Consider the following 25149-nt stretch of genomic DNA (forward strand, 5'->3'; position numbering starts at 1 on the left):
AAAAATGTAAGAATTTAGGCACACAGATTTGTTTTTTTCATTGATATAAAAATTAATATAAAATACAGGCACATAGAAGAACATGAAACGATGGCAAATCTGGTTAGCCCAGATTGTCCTGAAAAAAACAAGATATAGCATGTGTATGTAGCCTTTATAATGACTGTGATATGAGCTTAAAAGTAAAGGCAGTAAAAATACCCCAAAAAGGCCTAGGGCCCATAGGGTTAAAAAGTACCGAAATAAGGTACCGTTTGGTACCGGTACCGAATTCCAGATACCGGTGCCGGTACCGTATCGGTTCAATTATGAACGGTACCCAACCCTAGTACAAACAGTCTCATGCCTTGGCACGAGCGTGCATTTGAACTCTCAATCGGAGCTCTTACACATGCACATGCTCAGGCACACTACTCATGGGCAGAGGGGTTTTATATTGTGCAGTTTTAAATAAATGGCATGTGGATTATCCTGCACAGGTTGTCTGAGTTGTTAAACGTGGACCCCATTGCCTTCAATTTATTAAAAATTTTCACCTTTTTGGATTCTCCGTTCACTGTGGAGGCTTGCTAGAGAGACAAAGTTTTCTTGAAGATTTTGAGATAATGTGGTAAGTAATTTATATACAAATGGTCATTTTGTGGGTGAAGTACAGTTTAAAGCACATATCATCATAGTCCCTCACATAGACTCTTAAATCTGTTTTTAATGTATTCCCAAACATTCTTTGTGTCATCCTTTGACATTGGAATGTTCAACTCTGGAATCCTGGAATTGGTTTCAATAAAAGATCAATTTCAGGACCATTAAATCATGATGCAAAACTTTACTGCCATATCAATATAATTGATAACACATTCAACACAAATTCAACTGAACAATGAGTTGTGACTATGCCAAAGAGTTTATTTGTAAAGGGGGAAAAAGCAGTAACCCTTTAGGGGACACAGTGTGTATCATCACATTAACAGTTAGCCACGTTACGGAAAGGTAGTCATGGATAGCATCTGCCTGGATTATCAGGCTGCTGGACGTCGCTGATTTGCTACAGTACATATCTACTGCTTTATCATTCTCTGTGTGTGTGAAAAAGACAGAGAGAAACAAAGTGAGACGGATGGGCGTGTGGGTCTGTTTGTGTGCATCTGTGTGTGTGTGCATGTTTGTGTGTGTGTGTGTGTGTGTCATAACTGCAGGCTCTGATCACAGATAACCTTCTTGGTGTCCGCTCACTGACTCTATCAAACACCCTTCCAATCTGTGTGTGTGTGCGGTGTGTCCAGATGCTGAAACCAGATGCTTTCCTTCAGACTGCAGGCGCCTAAGATAGTGACAGGGAGCAGACACACACAAGGTTATCGCACACAGACCCACCAAAACGCGCTCATGCACTGTATATAATATCTCAGGTAGGCCAGGTCACAGTTTGTGTGGTATGATATATTGTTGCCTTAATATAAATCAGCACTCTATTAATGTCCGAGTCCTTTACTTACAGACAAAGTGAAACCAGAACTGCAGAAATACATCTATTAGATCAGCAATTAGCCTAGTTATGAATGTGTTATCACAACATTATGTTTTCCTAATCAATTCAGTGTGTGGTTACTGTGATGTCCAGTAGTATGAGCTATACCGATTATGTACTGCTATGTGCTGTGTGTTTAATATCTACTGATAGAAGCAGTGTAACTCTTTCACCTCATCTGAGGTCAAAATGGTTCCCCTGTATTTTCAGATGGGTTTCTCCCAGAGCTGTTTTTTTTCATAGTGGAAAAGCCTCTCTGATAAAACTATGTGAAGTGGTTATCCACATTAATGACTTTCCTTTGACAACCAGTATTGTATGTCTCTCTATCAAAATATCTGTCACACTTTCATAGCTGAACAGCCAGCTTGACTCACATAAATACCAACATTCCAGCACTGATTACTTGTTAAGGATCTAACTTCTCAACATTGATATTCTCACCTGGAGTAAGCTGTCCCAATAAGGCTACGGCTCCGAAGAGCATAAATTACAAAAATAGAAATAGCCCTATTCCTCTACTCACTTCTCTGCGTCCCTACCTATCTACCTATCTCTCTGCGAATCCATCCCAAAGGAATCTCAGCCTGGTTTCAGTTTTCTAAATGGCTGCAAGCCTTTGCATGCAGGTACGCAGCCTTATGCATCTAACACACACACACACACACACACACACACACACACACACACACACAAGAATGCACAAACAGAATATCCACATTCTTGCTGTCATGTTGAGAGACTCTCACACACGAAGTAAGCCTGTAAAGTGAAGGTTTCATAAATAAATTATGTCGCACAGTAATGGAACAGTGTGGTGTTGTTGTGGGAACAAGGCTGACGCTGCCATGACAACCTCAAGGGTCATGTGAGGTCATCCGCAGCTGTTGCTTTGACGCCATTACACAGTCACCCCTCTCTCCACAGAGGTTGAGTGTTAGCGAGTTGGTGTGCGGATTTTGGAGTATGCCTGTGTGTGTGTGTGTATGTGTGTAGCACTTCTATATATCTGCTCACTGTGTGTGTGTGTGTGTGTGTGTTGGGGGTCAGAACAAAGCAAATATGGTAACCATGGCAACAAAATGAAATGGGGAAAAAAATGAATGAATAACTAAAAAAAGTAATTAAATGTAAGCAGCAGGTAGACAAACTCGAGGATGCATGTTTCATGGTTAGTTAGAGCAGCGCAGTGGCAATATTATGTGATGCCAATCAAACTTTTATAACATCACAGTAATGATAGATGTTCAATCAATGACAACGGGTTTCACGTTTAACATAAAAGTAACTCACATCACTGTTTATGTCAGCCATTTTTATGTTTGGTTTTTTTTGGTATTATTGCTTGTTCCCAGTTCTATACCATATGTCTGCCTGTGTCTCTAAAATGGCATAAAAGATTTTATTAGATTTTATTTATAAGATAAGTAGCTTTTGATAATTATTAGTATTAGTATTTAGTAAAAAATAGAAAACTTCACAACTAATATCATTCAACATTTATTGTCTAGAGTTTGAAACGTTTATGGTTATCAGGAGTTATTAGTTTATATGAATATTGAAATGTTTTTCTTTCACTGTCTCTCTTTCACACACTCAGTTTACAGATATACCTCATGCAGTGAAGTGCGTGCACTGTTCACCTCTCTATCATCTGCTGCTCACTTTGACTTTAATGAGACGTTTACCATTTCAGTTCATTTTGGAGGCACATCACAACATGATGTTATGCAAATTGTGGTTTGTAAAGTAATTGGGGAAACCTTGTTTTTTTTTTTAAAGTTAGATTTATTTACGAGAAAAACCCTGCTAAAGAAAACTCAAAGTATGCTGTAGGATCAGAAGAGTATGTTACAGTAGCTAAACAACAGCACAAACATGATGAAGAGAGATGCAAGTCATATGTGTATAAGTGTGTCAGTTGTGTTTCAACATTTGGGGGACACACATAATAAACAAGGAGGGTGGGGATCCTCCCTCGAGAAAATATGAGAGCCACACACGTAATTTCCTGTATTCTGATTAATTTTTATGTGCCAATTTGTGCTTTTTCTGCATCAATTTATGGTGGAAATGTCACAGCGCTTCTCTAACCTTGCGTAGTTGCTTCTTCTTTTTTCTTTATCATGGCAGATTGCAACCATTGCTTTTGAGGTTGAATACTGCCACCACCTTCTTGTCTATGAGATGTGTTTTAGCAGTTTGTCAAAATGAAAAAAATAAAAGTCCTCTGCTACTGTCATGTTTTTAATGGCAGGGACAAAAACACGTGATTGAGTTGTTTTTCTCCACATTTCTCCTCTGTTCTTCAGTCACTCAACGCTGACTGTCAGACCCCTGTAACCAGGGTATGAAATTAACAAAATATTCTGGGGGCAATTTTGGCCCCCACGGTCTAAAAGATGGGGGCATTTTCAAAATGTTTGGGGGGCATCAAAAAATTGTAATTATGTTCTAACAATAAGCACATGAAAAGCAAAACCAACTAAGATAGTGTCTTCACTCTTCAGTAGAAACCACTATAAATGAAATAAATAATGGGTTACATAAAGTTATGGTTGTAAAATATCACTCAGATATCCTATAATTCAACCAGTTTAAATGTGATGATTTAACCATTAATCTACTGATAGCAGTACTAATGTTTCACCACATTACAGTTACTTTTACTGTTAAAAAGGCCAAATTACTATAAATTCCTTAGATGCAATCCTGGAAGTAAGTTAATTTAAAATTTAACATTCATTCTACCTTAATTTTTCATTAATTTGTCACTGTGTAGACACAGATCACCCAAGAAATGGTTAATTTATATTTATGGTACAGCAAAGCCCCCTCCCCTTCTCTGTCAGATTACTCTCACGTAATCAGTGCAATCTCGTTGATTATGTCTGGAAAATGAGTTGTAGACGTGACGGTAAATGAATTTAATGAAAATAAAATTATACTTTAATGTCAGATTGTAATACTGTTAAAAATGTAAATACATATAGTTGTTTCGAAAACTTGGGGGCATTCTTGGATAAATTGCGGGCCAAATGGCCCGTGGCCCTTGCTAATTTCTGACACTGCCTGTAACACACACAGAGACCTGCTTTTATATAGGCTGTGATGTTACAAAGACTGTTGCACATCCAAACATATTTCAGTGTTTGCCAGCCTCAAATAAGGTTACATTTAAAATTATAGTGGGACTACACTCAAATGACAAAATGACCTGGCAACGCCGCTGCCCGTAGCCATAGTAACTCATTCCTTCCTGTGCTGGCACGGCGAGAGAAGTGAGGGAGAGATGCTGTGATGATAAGAGCTGCTGACTGAAATTACTTGGAGCAGCAAGTTGCTATAAGAGGGTCAGAAAAATCACAAAGTCTAGTAAGAAAGTCACCAAGTTGGCAACACAGTGTTTGTGTCAGGAAGTCATAATTCAAATTCAAATAAAAAAATTGTGGCAGTAAAAAAAAAAAAAGACCTGTGGCTACAGCTCAATAACCAGACCCTCAACACGGCTCTGGTTAGAGATACGCTCAAATTTCAACCAATGTCCTGTCTCAGTCTTTCACTACTTATCTCTGTCGGTGTGTGTGATGAGCACGCTTGCACACACACAAGCACACGCCAGCCGTTTGAAATCAAGTCAAAAATTATTGCTCACTGATGAACAATTACAGCAGAGGGTTTTTTATATGCTGTGACAATCACCCGTCTGTTATCATAATCAACTTCACACAAAGAGTTTCCGCATTGAACCAGACTGAGAGACAGAGGGAGAGGAGACAGGGAAACACTCGAAACTTCAATGTAGTGCTCCTCTGACCACAAAGAAATTAGAGGAAAATGGGTTTCATGTAGAATGGCGAGACTGCAAGGGTTCAGCAAGACTGTTCCTCGTTCCAATTAGAGACAGAGCATTTGAAAGCAGATAGAAAGTATGTGTGTGCGTACATGTTGCAAGCCCTGTAATATGTCATTAGTCTGTAATGTTGAGTGCTTTCCCGTAGTTAATTTGTGTAATTTAGTTTTTCGATTTTATGGCTTTGTCTCTGCCTGTCTTGTTTTCCCCTCAGTGTCTACATCCCTCACAGAAAAGTTGTGACATTGTTCAAACTTATTTGAGCAAGCACAAAGATCTGTAACAATACACTTTGTCAGACAAGACAAAACCAGAAGTCTCTTCACATCAGCAGCAGGGGGAGGAGGACAGAGGAGAGGATGAATGATGCCAAAAGGCTATTATTCTGTTTATTGTAAACGGCTTGCAGTCTTTATAAACAGAGGAGCTGGAGGACATAAGGCAACCGTTAATTAGTCCTTGAGCATATTAGGTTATTCCAGTGGTTTTTGTATTCTGTATTCTAGGGTCAGTGAAGGCTCTCTAAATATTAGTGTTGCATTAAAAAAAATATTTTACTCTTAACCGTTTGTAGGAATAATATCTTTGGTTATCAAGCATGTAACTGTACACACCATTACAGTTCCCAATGCTCTATTATTTGTAGCAACCACAGTCACGCATCAGGTGTTGTGTAGAATTGCCATCTTGAGGAATTATCAATTCAGAGCACAGTATTACCCAAAAGACATACATACATACATACATACATACATACATACATACATACATACAAAGTGGATGCTGATGCTCCCCTGACGGACAGCAGAAGAGGAGCAGATTTTTCTCATCGCGACTGTTTGAGTGCAGTATCCTCAGACTCTATGTGACTGACAGTAAACCTGATGTTATAGATAACTGAGAAAAAATCCTGAAAATCCAACTTCAAAGTCGTGTACTGGAGACATGTTGATGTGACATGACATTGTGAACACGGGCCCAGGCGAATTAAATTGCCAACAGCTGTTTTTGTAGTAGTCGTTTTGTTGCGATAGTGTTTTGCCTCGATTTCTCCTTGAACACGTCGTAGCAGCACAGTTTACAGTACTTTATTTAGATGTTGCTTTGATTATGTCCACTGTTTACATGGGTTGCTATGTTGCTTTAATTTTCCTGTGTTGAAAAGTTCTACTTTTCCTGTTGTAACAGCTCTGTTTCACCATTGGCATCAGTAAAATGCCAATTAAAAATCTCTTTGTAAATGTCTTTCAACCACTTTAGCCTCAGTCTGAAAAGGACTGAAATGCTCTTTTATGCAGAAAATTCTTTACATCATCACTCCATGTAGATCAACCAGAATAACAGTCACTGTTTATCAGACATCTCCATCTCATCAAGGATTATGTGATGCTCCTGCTCTGGCTCTATCCTGGAACACTCCATGGCTTTCCTATCAACTTAAAGTACCAGTGTCTGGGATTTAGTGGTGAGGTTGCAGTACTGAAACTTCTCCTGCGAGCGAAGTGTGCAGGAAAACTATGGTGGCTAATGCAAAGGGCCTTATCTACAGCACGGCATATACTTCCATAGTTACGCCGATGACATGCAGCTTTACATAGCCGTGTCTCCTGATGACCCAGGGCCTATCGATGCCCTTTTTAATTGTATTTTAGATAGATATCATCTCTCTCTCTCTCTCTCTCTCTCTCTCTCTCTCTCTCTCGCTCTGTGTGTGTGTGTGTGTGTGTGTGTGAGGTCCTTGATTTACTGTTTCACTTTGTGAAGCACTTTGTGTTACTGCTTCTTTGTATGAAAAGTGCCATAAATAAAGTCTGATTGACTGATTGATTGATTGATTGATTGATCTAGAGCCAGTGGTTTCTCCACTGTCGGCTACCGTACAACGCGGCGGACTCAAAAGAAACCATGTGTCGATACAAACAGCTCATTCCATGGTAATGATAACCCAACTAAACTAATGTAAACATAGTTATGAATATTATATCCCATGTCTGCCAATAAACACCCCTAAATTCTACATACTGGACCTTTAAAGGTGCCCTGTGGAGTTTTTTTGTGAAAAACAGTTTCTGTTTAGATTCAGTGTTTGGGACCAAAATGCACTGTAGGTATCCTTGTGGTCAAAAAATATGTTAAATGGATTTTTTTTCCTTCACATAAAAGCCCGACCTCATTTCATTAACAGTGGCCAAAAACCTTCACAGGGAACCCTTAATTACTTTCTTGCATTTACTGCTCATGTTTCGGCTTGACTTGTCTATACCGCTAGATTCACCTGGCCTAATTATGGTCTCCAGAGATATGCTCTGGTCTGCAGTCTACACTCAGCAGCCACTGGTTGCTTGTCCCTACATTTCTTTACTGTCTGTGTTCTGGTTGAATGAACTTAAAGTCCATAATTTTAAATTCCACTTTGCCCGTGACCTTTTTCCTCCCAAACATGGGCTTTGGTTTTTTAAGTGTACCACCCTGACCTGACCTGATCTTATTTTTATACCATTGGTGTCCTCTGCAATAATAAGAGCAAGTGTACAAACCTTCCTTTATCCAACAATTACCCAACGTTACCTCTCTTTCTTTCTATATCAAAATCATCTCAGATGCTCACATTATAGGCTTTTTAATTAAAACTGTGTAGCTTTCAGGGCAGCTGGTGCAATACCACTCCTGCCCAGACTTGTTGCAATATTTACCATTTTCTTGGAGCTGTTCGAATCCCATATACTGTGTGAGTGAACGGCTAGCCAGCTGATATCTCATTTAAGAGACGACATTCATCAAAAGGTTAAATGGCATCATCATAACTTTACTGTTTGCCTGTTGTATTTGATTGAGAAGATGATGTGTTTCAGCTTACCATCTCATTATGTAAAGAGTGTGTTTTGCTTTTCACAGACATCACTAGCTGTGATTATGTATAGGGTGTGTTCTTGTTTGTTTTCTTTCTCTTTTGATTGGTCATTAACCCTCAAGCCAATCAGGAGAGAAAACCAGACTTTTTAATAACCATGTTTATATGCATATAAAGTTTCCCAGATCACCAACTGTTGTCTAGGATTGAGCAATATTCTTACAAGATGTTCATAAACAGTACATCTTGATGTCCCTATCACATTTAAGCAACAAAATAGTGCATATATATCAGTATTTTATCATGGAAAAACAATTACAGAGGGTTATTTCTGCTAATTAAGTGAATGCTTACAAAAATGTTTGTGCTACAATCTTTAAATGTCCTTGTTCGTACATTATAAGTACTGCAAAACGACTCAGAAACTGTATAGAATTGAAAATACAGTAAGTTAGATAATCTTCAACAAGCACTAGTATCTAAAAAATGTCAAGAACAACCCATTTAACCATTGAAGAAACCTTTCATATGAACACTTTCTGCTTCGTCACCTATATGGTAAAGTTCTGAATAACTTTAGGCAAATAAGGTGTGCCTGGGTAGCCGATTGGTTCCAGTGTATGTTACATAACCGTGACATTCCCTGGGACCTTTGTTGTGTGCCATTCCCATCTCTCTCGCTCTCTTGGCCTTCATTTTCTTATCTGCCTCTACACTTAAAAAATATGATATCACTGTTATGGTTAAAATCAACAAGTTTTCCACTGTTACAAGACAGGACATAAATTTCTAGTCTCTGGTCTCCAGTGTCAAAATCACATGCTTGACGAAACCATCCGCCGGTTCATTCATCTTCATAATTAAGTTACACTATTACCATCATTGCCAGTTACAGAGGAGTGTATTTATTGTCACTGCAGCAGGATGTTAGGTCACACTGTTTGAAAAATCTGCCATTGCTAATGATGTGACTTTACTGGAGGTTGTATCAGTTTCATGTTTGGCTGGAACACTATGCACAGATTTCCTCAAGTTCAGGTTCTGGATACGGGACCCTTTCCAATATTTGTAATACATTTTTAGGGAATTAGACAGTCAATGAGCCATGTTCCATTTTGTGTAAAGCTGCACTCTGTCATATTTATAGGGTCACTGGACAGTTTTTTTTTTCTGTATTATCTATTATTGTACCACATAAATGTCTCTATCATTTTGTTTCAAGGCAACTTAAGATAAAGCAGAACAAGACTAGGTTGAAACCTAGTACATGGCTGTATACTCGCTCAAGCTGAGTGGTGTGACATCATCACTCACTCCGACCAAGGATTTGATTTTATTACTCACTCAAACCAATAATGTAACGTTATCACTGGCTCTGACCAATCACTCCGTCCAGCCAATGTTAAAACTTAATCACTTGCTCCGACCAGTGGTTTAACTTCATCAGAGATATTGGATGAAGCGAGATACCCCACTCAGCTCACTTCCTGATTCAGTGACGTAAGCGCCACGCCCCTGTAGGAGACTTGCGGCAGCTCTGAATGTATTGTCGTCAATGAGGAAAATGAACGTGATCACAATTTATGGTCAATTCTTTCGCCTTATAGTAACTAAAGTAAATATTGGGTTCGTTTTCCACAAGCCACACATCTTACCAACATTCTGACACTAAAGCTGCATTTTTCATCCGCACAGATCAAGAGAAAATTAACTTTGTTTGAGCCCTGTCCGTCTCAGAAAACAAGTTCTCGCGAGATCTTGTGATCTTGATAAACAGGCGGTAAAATCACAGTTAGCTTACAAACAGTTATTTACCGCTAGTAATAAATAAAAAATGCCCAAGCTTTGTGCAGCAATAGGCTGCAATAATAGGAAGAATGTATTTTCATTCCACCTGCTTCTCGATCCGCATACACAGACATCCACAGAGCCTCTGTTCAACACGGTGGTGGGGAGGGGGGGGTTGAGGGAGAACAGGCTCTGTTTGGAGGGAGAGCTAACCACGCCCACTTAGGAGACAGGAAGTGTAACCATTTTCTTAACATTGGATAAGCCTACAGTTGGGTATCTCGCTTCATCCAATATCTCTGACTTCATCATGGCTTCAACCAATGATGTGGCAAGATGGCGCCAGGATGCTCGGCTGGCCGTCTGTGGCTCTGCTCCGTGTTTGTTGTATGCTTATTGAATTACCTGATCTGTCAAGAGGTATCATCTGTCCTCACCTATGATCGCCAAACTCTGCTTGAGATTGGAGGCTTCTTCGATCAGCTCAAATGTGACCCGTTGGTGAGCTCCCCTCCATGCCTCGAGGAAATCCAGGCGTTCCTGAGGCGTCCTCCCCTCTACCTTGCCCGCAAGAAACGCCACAGAAGACGTGGTAAACGCGGAGGTCTCCGGGTTAGGCTCGAGGCTCACCTGAGGTCTGTTCGTGTGTCTGATTGCTGCAGTGACCTGCGCTCGTGGAGGACTAGAGACCAATGGATCCGGCCTGTGTCCCCTGACGTCGGCGGCTCTGACAGCGTCAGCTGTTCGGCGGACCCCGATCAGCTGTTGCTGCCTCCTACCCGCTGGCGTGTTTGAACCAGAAGACACGGCGTGGACCGTCGGAACCTCCGCTCACTGAAGCATGCTTCACCCTCATCTGACACTGTTTATCTTCATTTGGCTTTGCTGAATGTGAGATCCGTCATCAACAAAACTTTTTTACTTAACGATTTCTTTACCTCACGCAAACTGGATTTTATGTTCCTAACGGAGACCTGGCTCCGTGAGGGTGAACTTACCTCTTTTTCGGAGCTCCTTCCCCCTGGATGTAGTTTCTTCAGCTCCCCTCGCACCACCGGCAAAGGTGGAGGACTGGCATCCATATATAAATCCACCTTTCACTGCCAGCAGTCTCCAGCTGTCAGCTACTCCAGCTTCGAGCACCAACTCATTGAGGAAAATTTCCCCGTGACTCTTCTTTGTGCGGTGGTCTATCGCCCTCCGAAATTTAACAAAGACTTTATACGGGACTTTGCAGACTTTGTGTCGGGTGTGACTCTTAAATATGATAACTTTTTAATTGTCGGTGATTTTAACGTACATTTCTGCTGTGAGAGCCAACCTCTGGTCAGAGACTTTCTGACTCTCACGGACTCTTTTAATCTCACGCAGTCTGTTTCAGGGCCAACGCATGAAAAAGGCCACATTCTTGACCTTGTGTTGTCATATGGATTGAATGTACAGATAACTGAAATCTGCCACACACCCTTATCTGACCATCTACCGGTCTTATTCTCCTTCTCTCTGCCTGCTCCCTCCACTACGGACTCCGCTCCCGTTCGCCGTCTCCGTGTTTTTAATTCTTCAACTCCTCTGCAGTTTTCCACTGCTTTTAAAGACTCTCTCCTATATTCTCTGGATGACTTTGGCGTCCTCAGTGTGGATTTCTGTATGGCGATGTATGACTCACTCTGTGCTGAGATTCTAGACTCCATTGCGACCCTGACTCTAAAGCGCATAAAGCTACAGTCTGAGCCTTGGCTGAATGAGTCCACTTGCGCGCTCAGACGCGCATGTAGGCTGGCAGAGAAAAAGTGGAAAAAGGACAAACTCCAGATTTCTTGGGATCTCCTACATGATTCTCTCCTGACATATCAGCAGGCTGTTAAAGCTGCTAAAACTGAATACTTTTCCTCACTTGTTTCCACAAATGCTCACAAGCCTCAGGTTCTTTTCAATGTATTTGACTCACTGGTGAATCCTTGTGATGCTGTCTGTATTAAGCCGTCTTCTTCTCTGTGCGAGGAAGGAGGAGTTTTTTATTAATAAGATTTCTGCTCTTAGATCCCCGCTCCTTCAGTCTGCTCAGGACCCCTCATTTCCCACAGCAAGCTCAGCTGTTTTTCACCAGTTTGAGCCTGTTTCACTCTCTCAGCTCACTGAAGTAGTTGAACACTTGCGCCCTGCTAACTGCCCAACTGACAGCATTCCATCCCGTTTGTTTAAGGAGGTTTTCAGTTCAGTTGAGTCTTTTATTTTAAAACTTATAAATATGTGTCTCAGCTCTGGATGTGTTCCATCCTCCTTTAAACATGCCACGGTGCAACCTCTTTTGAAAAAGAAAAATTTGGATCCCACGGTATTGGCTAATTTCAGGCCAATTTCCAAATTTCCAAAAGGTTTTAGAGAAAGTCGTATTTAACCAGTTCCAAGAATGGCCAAGGCCAACATTTGTGAACGGTTTCAGTCTGGTTTTAAGCCTCTTCACAGCACTGAAACTGCTCTTTTAAAAGTTTTTAATGATCTTTTGTTAAAGCTTGATTCTGGTAACTGTGCCATTTTAATTCTTCTTGACCTAACAGCGGCGTTTGACACAGTGGATCACACAATTCTCCTGTCACGCCTAGAGCATTGTGTAGGTATAAAAGGCCCTGTTTTAAGTTGGTTTAAATCGTACCTCTCGGACAGATCCTTTTCTGTTCATATGGGGCAGTTTTCGTCCTCAGTGGCCCCTCTGACCTGCGGGGTCCCCCAGGGGTCAGTTCTGGGCCCCCTATTGTTCTCCCTTTATATGCTACACCTGGGGTCGATATTTAGGAAGCATGGTATTCCCTTTCACTGCTTTGCTGATGACGTGCAGGTGTTTTTGCCATTAAAAGTTCCCTCCAAAGATTCCCTTCAGGCTGTGCTAAACTGCATAAGTGACATTAAAACATGGATGGACTTAAACTTCTTAAAATTAAATGAAAACAAAACACAGGTTGTCCTGTTCGGTCGCCCTGATTTGGTTCAGGTCCTTGCCAGCTCCCTGGGCCCACTAGCACCTTACATGAGATCCCATGCTAGGAATCTTGGTGTGATTATTGATGGTGTTTTTAAGCTAGACAAACAGGTCAGCTCAGTAGTCAAGTCTAGCTTTTTTCAGCTGAGGCTTTTCGCCAAAGTTAAACCCTGTCTAAGCCAGAAAGACCTCGAAAAAGTTATCCATGCTTTTATTACCTCTCGTTTAGATTACTGCAACTCCCTGTACGTCGGCATTGAGCAATCAGAGCTTAACCGCCTGCAGCTTGTTCAGAATGCAGCAGCCCGTCTCCTAACTGGGACAAAGAAACGCGAGCACATAACTCCGGTGCTGTCTTCACTTCACTGGCTTCCGGTTAGGTACAGGATTGATTTTAAGATTCTTTTATTTGTTTTTAAGTCTCTGAATGGGCTGGCTCCGGAATACCTTTCTGACCTTGTTGTGTTGCATCGGCCCTCCAGAGCCCTCAGGTCAGCGAATCAGATGGCCTTGGATGTTCCTCGATCACTATTAAAAACTAGAGGAGATCGAGCCTTTGCAGTCGCGGCTCCCACTTTGTGGAACGCATTACCATTGGCTGTGCGGACTGCGAATAGCCTCTCCACTTTTAAATCACTGCTCAAGACTCACTTGTTCACCTCGGCCTTTGGTTGAGTACAGTCACCTCTATTTGGTCTTTTACCTTTGTTATATTTCACTGTATAAATGTTTTTTTGTGTGTTGTTGTTGTTCTTGCTTATTTAACTGTAAAGCACTTTGGTTGGCCGTTGGCTGTTTTAAAGGTGCTATATAAATAAAGCTGACATTGACATTGACATGTGACATCACCACTTGCTCTGACCAATGGTTTAACTTCATCATGGCTTCAACTAATGATGTGACATCATCACTTGCTCTGACCAATGGTGTAATGTCATTACTTGCTCCAACCAATGGTGCTCTGACCAATGGTGTAACTTCGACACTCGCTCCAACCAATGGTTTAACTTCATCACTTGCTCTGACGTATTGAGTAACTTCATCACTCGCTCTAACCAATGGCGTTACTTCATCACTCGCTCTGACCAATGGTGTAACTTCATCACTCGCTCTAACCAATGGCATTACTTCATCACTCGCTCTGACCAATGATGAAACTTTATCACTCGCTCTAACCAATGGCGTTACTTCAGCACTCACTCTGACCAATGGTGTAACTTCATCACTCGCTCTAACCAATGCCGTTACTTCATCACTCGCTCTGACCAATGGTGAAACTTCATCACTTGCTCTGACCAATGATGTAACTTCATCACTCGCTCCAACCAATGGTTTAACTTCATCACTCGCTCTGACGTATTGAGTAACTTCATCACTCGCTCTAACCAGTGGTGCTGTGACCAATGATGAAACTTCATCACTTGCTCTGACCAATGATGTAACTTCATCACTCGCTCTAACCAATGGCGTTACTTCATCACTCGCTCTGACCAATGGTGTAACTTTATCACTTGCTCTGGCCAATGGTGAAACTGCATCACTCGCTCTGACCAATGATGTAACTTCATCACTCGCTCTAACCAATGGCGTAACTTCATCACTCGCTTTGACCAATGGTGTAACATCATCACTCTCTCAGACCAACGGTTTGATTTTATAACTTGATTAAACCAGTAATTCTCCAACCAATGGTGTAACTTCATCACTTGCTCTAACCAATGGTGTGACTTAATTACTTGCTCTGACCAATGCTGTAACATCACCACTTGCTCTGGCAGTCAGGGCCAGAGTTTCACATTCATAGGGTTGGTCCAGCTTTGCTGCGAGCCAGCCAAAAAAAGAGAATAAGCCATAAACAACAGGCGCCTGCAAAAGTGTCAGAAGTTATCACCTACGTGTCAGCCAGAGATGAAAGACAAAATAATGTAATGCACACAGAGAGGAAAACTTCACTTGGATGGAGGGCTGTAGATGCTAGATTGTAGATAAAATATTTTTAATAATAAATATATATATATCTTTATATAGCACCTTTCATGAGCATGCCTCATGAAGTGCCTCACAATAAAAGACAAAGTAGCAGGTGAAAGACAAAGCAACAGACATAAAATGCAGACATCAAGACAAAAACATAAGACAATAAAACCACACAAAAGCAGGTCTAAACAATGGGTGAGCTGCTTTTTAAATGTGTCACACATCTTAAATCAAATCAAACATAAAAACTGAACTGTCAGATTATGAAAGATGCGGAAGAACAAAGTGGGATGTTGTCTGAAACTGAAACAACTCGCTGTCATAAATGTACTTTCAGCATAGAGGAAAACCCACAGATCAGCAGGTACCATGGAAGGAAGGACAGATGGATAGATAGATAGTTGGAAGACGAAGAAGAAGACATGAAGTGGGAGGGGGTGTGGAAGCAATTCCTTGCACACCTCTCAGTCATAAATATGGAAAAGGAACAGCGCGGCTCAGCCAGCCCTCCTACGAGCAGAATGTTATCCTGCTTCCTTGGCAGAGTAAAAAAGCCTTGAGCTAAGAGAGATACAGAACCCAGATAAACAGATGAATGGCTTTACGGACAGAGAGATGTATAGGCAAAGCAACGTAGAAATCACTGATTGGAAAAAAATTACATTTTCTTGGTTGTTAAGTTCTGGTTGTATGTGTTGACTTTTGAATTTGGGTAAGTTGTGTCTTGATTTTTTCAAAGTTAAGTAGTTGTTAAACAAATAAGTAATAGGCTAGATCTGATCTAAGTAACCTGCAAATGCACGAGAACTTTTCATTATCATAAATCAAACTAAATCAACAAATGTCATATGCGGTGGTGTGGTGTTAGTTTTTTTTTTCTTTTTTTCTTATGCTTACACCCTCCCATAGAAACAAATTAAGTAGAAAAGACATTGAACTGTTTGCTGTGGTCATTTGACTAGTACAAAAGAAAATGGCGATTGCTGTCAGTTTTCATGGTGACAAAATATGTCAGTGCGGCCATAAAGTGTGACACACTCACTAGTTTGATAACATCGTTTTGGCCTATTCTTAATTGTATTTTTTTTTTTTTTTTAACAGAGATATACAACCGTACATCCATCAAAGTTTCTCTCTTTCATTGAGCTAAGACTAATGTTGGCTTAGTTGACTTGTTATCATATAACATAATATACCTCACCAAAACCATCTTAGTTAGCTAGTCATCTGGTTAGTTAGTCCACTGCTCCAGCAATCACCATCTGTCGTTTGGTCGAAACATAGCCTTAATTGGCCGAGTTGAATGTAAAAAAACATAAAAAATAGGCTGTCTCTACATGCTGTTTATCCCAGCTGTCTCTCTATGCCGCAGCTGCTGGCTGAGCAGCTACCCACCATGCAGCGGCCCTGACTCATTCTTTGGAGGCAGCTATAGTACATCATTAATGCAAAGCCTCACCTCAGTGATTTTGCGTCTTGCTGCAAGTTGGTTTGTTTATGCAGAAGTTTATACAGAAGTTAGCCCGTGACAACAGTTGCATTAGCAACACTTGCAAAAATGGCCGCTGCTCAGATCATCCTGCTATGCTGATTTGAATGGGAATGTCTGTTCTACTCTGTAGCTGTAAAGTACTATAAGTAGCTCTTCCACACCACCTTGTAAAACCTACTTTTTCATGGACCTGGCTTTGTGCATGGGAGCATTATCATGTTGCATCAAACTGTCTTTAGAAATTTGGAAACACATTTTAATCTGTGTGTCTGTGGTTACATTAATATTTTCTTCAATTTGAATGATATTGGAACAATATAATGTATATAAAATGATAATCTTCACGTGCTTGACATGGGGCACTGAAATGCTGTTAGTTGTGTTTCTTTTTTCAGTCGCTTTGGTGCACTTCTCAAATCATCCTTAACATTTGCAAACCAGTATGTAACAGCACCCCACAATAGATCACGCGTAAAAGCCTGTGTATAATTATTTATCTCTCAAAAATATATTATTATGTCAAAGACCATGTCTGTGCTGACAGATTGACAAGTCCTCGTGTCATTGTTTGATCCTTGTTGTCAATATATAACAATACAAACAATATAACAGTGTACTCTGTAAATATGTTGTGTGTGTGTGTGTGTGTGTGTGTGTGTGTGTGTGTGTGTGTTATGGCTAAGGTTTTGATGAATGCACAAAGCTTCTGTATAGCATGTATCAGTTTCAACAGTATGAAGCTACACATCACTGTATGTGGGAGATTGAATGCAAGACATTGGAGGGGATTCACATTTACGCCTTTACTGTTTGTACTATAATTTATTGACAGACCATGTGATTGTGATACAGAAACGAAAAAAGGCAAGACTACTTAACAGCCTTGCACGGCACAAAGGAAAAAAAAATGCAAAATTAGAAATGTAAACAGGAAATACCCTTGAGGCGGCGCTAAACCCGTGAGCTATTTCAGAGAACTGTTTGATCATTGGTTGATCTAAGAGTTCACACATTCCCCTTTACTAGTGAAAAGCAAGATACACCTTAGAAAAACTCATCAATACCGGACACACTGACACAAAATAAGTCCAATAGAAATGTGCTTGACAGATTATGACAACTGGTTGAACCATTTTGCATGTAATGAATTATGCAATGAGCTAATGCCTAGATGTTTTGGGGGCTAAAAAAACGAAAATGAGAATGTGTTAATGTAGGAAACAGCAAACAAGTGTACATAATCATTTGCATTAATGTGTCAAAGCATTCGCAATTTGTTCAAAATAATTAGAAATTGCTTGTAAGGTAAACCCAAGTGAGTAGATGATGTGGTTGAACAACTAGTTTTGAGAGTTTCAATACTGATCTGAGAGATGTATCAACGCAACCAGAAAAAAAAAAACTGTAATAGACAGATGGACTTTTATTTTGGCTGCAGTGTAGGCGAGCTGTAAGGTGATGCTGGTGTCATATGTTAGAGAGGTGGAGAGGTGACAGGGTGACATGTGTCTCATTATCACTGCAATGGTGCCAACCAAATGCTCTTTGGACCTCGTTCACTCTCCACTGTCATTTTGATTATCGGTGATTCTCTATTATTTTTTATGATAACGATTATCTTGATTAACAATTAAGATTCACAAATTAGTGAAGCATGACAAAGATAATTTTCTGGAGTCCCAGTTATGTCTGACCAACAGTTCAAACCAATGTGTTTGGATTTAGTGCAGAATCCAAACACATTCATCCGTTGGAAAAATCAAAGTATATATCTGTATCTTGATCTTGAATCAGCTGGTTGTTTTTGCACTGTGCAGTATGTTTGCGTGTTTCTGTGAGGTACTGTGATTAGATCGAACATAAGATGTATAACAGACCAAAGACAGTCAGCTCATCGTGGTGAACTCGAAACTCTGTAGGTGTGAACGTGAATGTGTGAGCTTGTGCATGTGTGAGTCCTGAGACAGACTGAAATCTGTCTGTGTTTCTCTGCCTTTTGCCACAGTGGATGTTGGCACAGTCTCCGAAGCCCCCTTCAGACGCGGAATCTGTAACACTGCTGTCTTCATCGATCTGTCGCTGTACATTCCAGTAACATTCCAAATGAGTCTGTCCAATCATGAAAGGTATTTTAAGGATAGAGCTGCGATATTTGCATGATATTTACAAAAGAGGGAGCTCTAAAGCCCCTTTGTCTCCTCGCCGCGGTAGCAGCACCGCAGGAGAAAAGCAGTGAGTTGCAAAATAATGACACCAAAAAAGAAGAGTGTTCTTAGTTTTCTCACAAGCTGCATCACCATATGCATCAACTTATTTTGCAGATGAATGACTGTTTATCCTCCTATCCTGATTTGCTCACAGGCTGTATCTAAGATTTTGCTGGGTTTCCATCTTGCGAGCAGGTGGCATGAATCAAAGTTTAACACTCTGATGATGGATGTGATTTTCTGTAGGCTTTTTGTCTTTTTCCCCCACACTGCCAGGGGAACAAAACATGCAGTGTAAATATGATTTTAAAAACAGGCCCACCCAAAGTGAGGCTCTCCTCTCAGAGTTAAAATGCTTTAGTATACAAGATTTCATCATTTATTACACTGATCGTATTTCCTTATATATTATAATATTTATGACAGGACACAACAAGGCCCTGTCTCACTATATAATATTTGTGGCTTTCTGACAAGGTAACTGCATTCAGCCTGAGCCGTGTTGGAAGAGGCTGTGTTCGCGTGCACAAAATATTCCAGTCTATGCCCTTAATACGAAAAAACAACATCCCGACTAAGTTGTTTTCATGGCTAATAAAAATGAATATTCCACTAATATTCCTGTTTTTATGCAAACTCAGTTTAAAGTACCTTAACATGTCATTTATCATGTCAAAACATGGAGAAGTGGAACAACTGGAGTTGCTTATGAAATCTTTATGTCTCAAAACAGACTTCAGACTTTTCCACCAGTTGCGGACTTCTTCGACCGTGTGAGCACAGCGTTCCCTTGTTTTTTTTCAACCACCTTCTAGAAAAGGTTGGCGTTGTGATATCTGGGCATATCCAAAGATCTGTAATCTCCAAATCTTTCATAATGATTAAAAGTAGGCATGTTTCTCCATCTGACCAGAAATGTGGGCTTTTCTTTTGGGCATGCATCTCTACCCCAGCTCCCAACTGTTGGCGTTGGTTTTTGTACAACATATCTATGACAGCTCACAGCGCTGACAGTAAACAGGCAAGAGGCCGTGTGTTGCAAGCCGCAGTAAAAACCCCAATTACTGTATACATGTCCAAAGATAGGCACATACCATGTCTTAATCGTTAAATGCTACATTTGGAATCAGGCCTAATGTGGAACATCAAAGCAAAAAATGCTGCTTACATGACCCACATCAAATTCAGAATAACGTCATGTTTGTAACAATATTGGAATATTCAGGCCTTCGCACACCAAGTCTGTCTTTTATCTGTCATCTGAAAAACAATGGTACGCTCATAAACCTTGCACACTGACTCTGATGTGTTTTATTGTTCTACTTGTTGTGAAATTTCGCATTACAAGACAAGGTGGAAAGACATTTTTGCTCCCTTACACTTACATCTCTCCTCTGGAGGTACCTCGCAGGCTGTCGCTGCTCTCTCCCCCGTGTCTTGCACTTGGCACAACAGCTGAAGGGGCTGAGCTGTCCTCCCTCTCTGTCTCCACACTGTCACTCTCTCTGTCTTTGTGTGATCCACATCCTCGTCCTTGTCATCATCATCCGCCTGAATATCACGATCTGACCTGTTAAAAGTAGGCTATCTGAGTTATGAAATGACACTGTGCGTTACGTTCCTCTGTCTTGTTGCACATATATGTGTCCAGCAGTTTATGCCACATTTTCAACTCTCCAAAGGCTTTTCACAGATGTGAAAAAACAACACATTCTTACTCCGACCTCATTACATGTTGATGTTTGGTCATGGACTTTCCACGTCCAGATACGATGTGCAATGTACCCTGGTGCATTGGTTATTGAGGTTCTAGGACATGCATTGTCTTCTTTCAAAAATACACTTCCCTTATCCAGGTAATTTATAGTTTACCAAAATAAACGCACTAACTCAGTGCAGAGCTGTGAATTGGCTTTTTTTTTTTCCTTCAACAACAAATGCACATGGTTAAGTTCAGGAAAAAAGAACAGGGTTTGGCTTTATAATCTTACTGAACATGAACACTGCTCTCCCAGGTGAAAGTCTGTGTTTGTTGGACTCATTCACCACCTCTTCCATCCACCCTACTCGCACTTTCATTCTTGTCCCGCCACTTTTCCCCCTGACACCACTTGCCACCATTAAACTAGAATGGCAACTGGCCGCACATCATGCTGGCGTTAAAGGACGACTTTTTCGTCGCTGTCTGACGCAGGAAGATTTTGCCCAAGTGCCTGATTTCGATGACTTTGGAGTGAGACCAGGTTGGAAAAAAAAAAACGCAGAAATTTTAACGTGTTCTGAAAACTTTAATGATGGACAAAATTTCAGAGTCAGTGTGTAAACGTGACAGACACAACATGAGGTTGTATTTATTTTTAACATGTGACAATTTTGGATTAAAAGTACAGACTTAGTGTGCATGTTAACATAGACAAGGTCTACGCTGATGACAGGTGTAACAACAATTTGGGGTCTTTCTCAACCATAAAATAACCAGTATAGCAAAATGTCTACAGGTAACTTAACTCACTGATCTTTTGGTATTTTTATCGGTCGCAGTCTCACTGCTGGTTTCAGTCTCAGATCCCTGCTTGACACAAACGTCTTTTCTATTATCTTTAATACAGAAAGAGTCAGTTTCATATCAGAGGGCTCAGGTTCAAACCCCACGCACATGTTGTACACATAATAACAGTATTCGGAATTGGATTCACAATCGCTTTCATTCGATTGGTGGTGCCCTGCTGGTAATACGCTTTGTGGCTTTTGTGAAGGAGTTGGCTTTTCCATGTGAAAAGTGGTTATGGGGTAAATAGTTGTTTATTCATCGCCATGGAGTAGATTTGGCTGTTGACATGAATTAGTGAGTAAATACGAATCCCTCTCTGCACTCTAAAAGCTCTTCTACTGATTAGTGAGAGAGTGGGGGAGAGATATAGAGGAAAGGGGGGCTCGGGATGGAGAGAGAGAGAGAGAGAGAGAGAGAGAGAGAGAGAGAGAGAGATTTGTTTATCCAACACTTCTCTCCCTCAAATCTGATTAGCTCAATGTCACATTGAAGAGTTGGACCTCTCTAGTCTCTGGTGTGTGTATGTGTGTGTTTTCCTACATGCAAGCATGTTGTGCCTGTGAGTCAAAATTTGATTACTGTAAAAACATGACTTACTTTATCTCTTTCACTCCAATTTCCTGTCTTTGTCTTCTATATTTTTCTCTTTCTGTCAACCACGTCTTGTTACTCTTATTTGTCTATACAGCATTACACTGATCCTTGTCCAAATGGTTGCTTCACCCTGCCATGGAGGAACAGGGTTTGTCCTAGGGAAAGTTGTCTTAGGCCGACAAAGTTTAGAGGTGGACACGATCACCATCCACTCATATGTATTTAACCTTGGCATGGTCAAGTGCTCTCAGACTCAAACACCATAGAAATTCATGAAAACATTAAATATTCATACACATTTATTAGTGAACTTACAAAAGAGGAAACTGGACACAGACCACTTCTTAATGCAGGAATAGTTTTTTTTTCCCTCAGGACACATTTGAGGTGTCTTTCCTCCTTTTTTGGTATTCACTTTTTCCTTGTCCTCCACAATTTTTCTTCTTAATTTTTTATTTTTTTTTATTTAGTTTTTTTTTTAATCAGAAGTGATTATTTAAGGGTCGAGACAAATAAGATAACTATGTAAAAATAATTCTTTGATCCATTTTTAATAGGAAGTGGGACAAAGAAAATTGGTTCAAATATTTTTCAAAACACACAGAACATGTTTTATTGAGTTTGCCTTAAGGCGGGTCATGTGTTTTATTTAGTATTATTTATTTTCCTTGTGAGCTATATTATTGTTCCAAATGATAGAATGTGATCCAGTGATACAATGCTGCACCTGAAATTTGCACTGTTAAATAGACCCACAAATTTCCTCAATCATCCTGTCTGGATGACCAACTGTTACTGTTAACATTGAGTATCAATAGAGAATTGATTTTTTTTTCTGTCCAATTATTTCCAAACTTCACTAAAACCTGTGCATCCATTATCCTGCTCCAGTACATCTTTCTGTTCATCACAGTGATATGTCTTCCCCTGTGGCAATTCTGAAATACCACCCCTCTCATACAGTGCATCTTTGAATCAAATACTCAACCCTTGCAGGCTTGAAAGGTGGAATGTTAAAGGTTAGCAGCCTGGATCCATTATTCTAACAATTACCCAGTTTTACAGTGGAGAAAAAATGCAGTCCTCTGAAATGCTTATTAGTAGCTAAGTTGAAAATTTCCTGACAAGAGACGATCCCCTCGTTGCGCTACATTGTTTATGGACACAACTATGCAGCTAAGGCAGACGTAGTTCTCTTTGGTATATCTCATTGATATGTGTGGAGTGGATGGTTGGCCATACCAACATGTAAACAAAACAGTTCCCATCACATCTCGCAAAAGTCAGCGGTGCTTCATTTATCCATAACAGCGATGTTTAATTGGTCATTATCTCCATGAACAGATACCAATGCAGAATCTGAAGGCAACAGGACATGATTTGGGTATTGGAAGCATTCTGGTATCTGTTAGTAGTCCAAATAGCATTGATCTGTCATGTTTAAGCAGACTTGCAGGTAAACTGTTTGTATGGAGAGCAAGAAAAAGTGGCAGGCATTGGTTGAAATGTATTCTTAGATCCAATTGGCCCTTAGCTTTTCGTTAGCTTTTTTCTAATTGATTTGCATTCTTATGCAGCCATCTTGTTTATAGAGATTAAATGATGTTATCTGAAGTCATTGAACTGTAAACAATGACTGGTGCACAGAAGAGAAAGTCTTGGCCTAGATATCTGCTGGCTAACTCCTGAAATATTGGTCGTTGCCTTCAGAGGCCAGTGTCACCATTTATTTATTAGGTAGGTATAAACACTAGTGATAAATGCTTAGCATTGTCTTTGTTTTTTTTTTTAAATCTTGCCATGGTAATTGTAGCACACCTTTGCTAATAACAAACCCTGATAAATATACTAAGAATCTATGATCAGTTGCTGTTGAAGCCCTGTCATGTGTCAGAGGTGTTCAACTCTGACTCGACCAGATCTGATTTTCATTGTCGACACCATGCAGTGTGTTTTCCACTGGTGTCTGCTCCCACTTAGCTTTTTGGAATAAGATTTGGTTAAAATGAAATGTTGCTGTGTGTTATTGTTTCTGACATTATGCATTTTCTTGTCTTTGTGTCCTCAGTTTTGGAAGCACAGAAGGGAATGACGCGACTTGGCGGCAGACCAGTGCCATTCAACTGCTAGACCACTCAACAAGTTGGTAGGTTACACTCGAACCCTCTCACTGTCTCTCCATCTGTATCTCTGTGTTTCTCGCTGAATCACGGCTTGGCATTGTCTATCTGCCTCTCAGTTATTCCCTCTTCAACATATTCCGCTGCCTATCCTGTTCATTTTTGTCGAAATTGTTCTTTCTGCTTCTCTCTCTAAATCTCCCGTTAAAGAGTGAGAAGATTAGCACCAATTTGCCTTGATTAGGCTATTCTTCTCGCAGTTGGAGGAAAAAAAAAAAAAAGACAAAAACCCGCTCTGCAATTTGAACACGTGCAGGGAACAAGTGATTGCGATCAATAAAAAACGAGCAGGGAAAAAAAGGGGGGAAAAATGGACAAGTAAAGGAATGAATTGCCAATTTCTGTTCTTGTCAAGTGTTTTTGGAAGGCAGCTCTTGAGGAAAAGCTGTTTCCGCTGAAGGACTCTGACAGCAGTTTATGTGTCAGAGGGGATGGAGGGAGGCAGGGTGGGGGGGGCGGCGCTGAGCATTCAACAGAGCCTGATTATCAGCCTTTTTTTTTCTCTCTCTTTCTTTCACAATAGTATATGTGGGATTACAAATAGTGGGGTTTTTTTTATAATAATGTATGAAGGTCACCAGGTGTTATTTACCTACATTTCTAACAGAAATCTTGTCGCCAAATGCTCTACCTGCGACAGCTAAAATAAACTGTTAAAATTGTGGGCATCAATGACTGTTACAGTACCTCTGCTTTGGAGGATAATGCTGTCATATTTTTGTGACTAAACTCAACAGCGTATTATTTCATTGCTGTGGGGCTGCAGGGAAACAAACTGATCTATTACAAACATCATGGTGTTCAGAAGGCAAACTCAGCCAGTCAGAGTGACACGGTTACTCCGTGCATGTAAAACGGCAAGCTATATTAATGCTTCATATATATTTTACTTCCTTTGGAGCATTTTGAACTTGTTTTACAGCTGTGGTGAAAGACTTTGCACTACCCAGCTACAGTATGTCCCACTTGAGTGTGCGCATCAAGCAGACAGCAACAATTAAACAAGTCTCTGGGAAAAAGGAATCACTCAAGTTGAAAAGGGAAAATGTTTTTTTGTCTACCAGTACATCTAGTTTCTTACTTGAGATTTTCTTGTTACATTTTGGCAGCCATTTAAGTGGCTTTCCCTTCCCCCAAACCCAGCTTTA

General features: G+C 40.4%; 1 long non-coding RNA gene across 1 annotated transcript in view; it reads left to right on the forward strand.

Moving 5' to 3' along the window:
- LOC126390033 (uncharacterized) overlaps positions 1 to 24145 on the forward strand; it is a 77315-nt gene extending 53170 nt beyond the window's left edge. The window contains exon 3 of the long non-coding RNA XR_007569916.1: positions 23890 to 24145. This is a non-coding gene — a long non-coding RNA (uncharacterized LOC126390033). The remainder of the gene's footprint in view (positions 1 to 23889) is intronic.
- The last annotated feature ends 1004 nt before the right edge of the window (positions 24146 to 25149 follow it).

This window comes from Epinephelus moara, chromosome 5 (genome assembly GCF_006386435.1).
Source record: "Epinephelus moara isolate mb chromosome 5, YSFRI_EMoa_1.0, whole genome shotgun sequence".
NCBI lineage: Eukaryota > Metazoa > Chordata > Actinopteri > Perciformes > Serranidae > Epinephelus > Epinephelus moara.